A 2,358-nucleotide genomic window follows, 5' to 3' on the forward strand; every position below is an offset into this window, starting at 1 on the left:
CGCTTAAGGCCAGGCAGTAGACACTCCAGGACAGGAAAGCCCCAGACCGGGCAGAATCAGGAACTTTACCACTTTCCAGATGGAAAGGCGCTCACAGGGAACTCGGGCAGGATCCAGGCAGGGGCAGTGGAGCCCCCCGTGGTCCGGGGTCACTAAAGAGAATGGACAGGTGCGTGATGAGAGTGCCCACACACCATGGGCGCGAGCTCTGAAAAGGTCTGCGCAGCGCACCACCATCGGATCCCGGGAGCAGCTCAGGTGTGGCTCCTGGCAGCAGCTCGTCAAGGATGGGAATGCGTGGCCCGCAGGAAGGGAGAGTGATTTCAGCAGCGCAGGCCGGAGCCCAGGGGCCCCGGGTGTGACAAAGCCAGGATCTGGCGATCCCCTTGGGCAATCAGGGGCGGGAGGACACAGGACAGCGAGGACGCTCCTGCCACCGGGCACACCTGAGCTGTGCAGGTCAGTGCCACCAACACCCAGTGCTGCCAGGCTCTTGCGGACTGGGAACTGCAGGACTTAATGTGGGAGCTGACTTTCGGATTGGAGAGCTGGCCGCTGCCAGTGTTGTTGTTCCTCCCAAGTCACCTTGCGCCTGGGTCGGAGTGGGGCGGCCAGGGAACATGGGCCTCACAGGATAAACAGCTCCCAGGGAGCTGACCCCCGGCAGGGGGTGGGGCAAGCTCCCCTGGTGCTCACACCTGACTATCAGCAGAGCAGGACCCTCCCTCACAAGACCAGCTGGAAGGAAAGGGAAGAGCAAATCTTAACCAAGCAGCGCTGGAAAGCTCCAGGGGAAGTTGAGGGACTTACAGTATATAGAATCAGAGGAGACCCCTCCTTGTTATATTTTTTTAAGCTTTGAAAATTTTCTTGTTTTTTGTTGATTTGTTTGTTTTTGTTTTTTGTTTCCCCCCTTTTTTCTTTATTTCCTTCCTTTTTCCAGTACGACTTGGTTTTTAGCCACTCTGCACTGAGCAAAATGACTAGAAGGAAGAAGTCACACAAAAGAAACAATCACTAACAGTCTCTCTCCCACAGAGTTACAGGAATTTGGGTGACAATTCGATGTCAGAATGCCAATACAGAAGCACAATTATAAAGCTACTGATGGCTCTGGAAAAAAGAATGAAGGATTCAAGAGACTCATGACTGCAGAATTTCGATCTAATCAAGCCAAAATTAAAATCAATTAAATGAGAATGCAATCCACACTGGAGGTCCTAACGATGAGGTTAATGAGATAGAAGAATGATGAGTGACATAGAAGACATGTTGATGGCAAGGAAGGATGCTGAGGAAAAAAGAGAAATAAAAGACCATGAAGAAAAGGTTAAGGGAATAAATGACAGCCTCAGAAGGAAAATCTACGTTGAAAGGGGGTTCAGAGGCTGCTGAAAGGAACAGAGGACCAGAAAGTGTATTTGAACAAATCTTAGCTGAGAACTTCCCTAACTTGGGGAAGGAAACAGGCATCCACATCCTCGAGATAGAGAGATCCCCCCCCACAAAAATCAATAGAAGCCGTTCAACACCCCGACATTTCATGGTGAAACTTGCAAATTCCAAAGATAAAGAGAAGATCCTCAAAACACTAAGAGACAAGTGATAACACTTATGGGGAGAAGTATTAGGTTAACAGCAGATCTCTTCACAGAGCCCTGGAAGACCAGAAAGGGCTGGAAGGATATATTCAGGGTCCTAAATGAGAAGAGTTCAATTTGCCAACATATACCATATCACCCAGGTCTCATCCCTTCACGTGCCCCCCTCAGCGCCTGTCATCCAGTCACCCCAATGACCCAACACCTCCCTTCCCACTGCCCATTGTTCCTTTCCCAGAGTTAGGAGTCTCTCAGATTCTGTCATCCTCAACTTATATTTTCACTCATTTTCTCTCCTTTTCCCTTATTCCCATTCACTGTTTTTTATACTCCCCAAATGATTGAGACCATATAATGATTGCCCATCTCAGATTGACTTTTTTCCCTCAGCATAATACCCTACAGTCCAATCCATGTCGAAGCAAATGGTGGGTATTTGTTGTTTCTAATGGCTGAGTAATATTCTATTGTATACATAAACCACATCTTCTTTATCCATTCATCTTTCAATGGACACTGAGGCTCCTTCAACTGTTCGGCTGTTGTGGACTTTGCTGCTACAAACATCGGTGTTGGTGTCTCAGCATTTCATTGCATCTGTATATTTGGGGTAAAACCCAAGCAGTGCAATTGCTGGGTCATAGGGCAGATCTATTTTTAACTCTTTGAGGAACCTCCACACAGTTATCCACAGTGGCTTCACCAGTTCACATTCCACCAGCAGTGTAGGATTGTTCCCCTTTCTCCACATCCTCTC

This window comes from Canis lupus, unplaced genomic scaffold, assembly GCF_011100685.1.
Source record: "Canis lupus familiaris isolate Mischka breed German Shepherd unplaced genomic scaffold, alternate assembly UU_Cfam_GSD_1.0 chrUn_S2218H2418, whole genome shotgun sequence".
Taxonomy (NCBI): domain Eukaryota; kingdom Metazoa; phylum Chordata; class Mammalia; order Carnivora; family Canidae; genus Canis; species Canis lupus.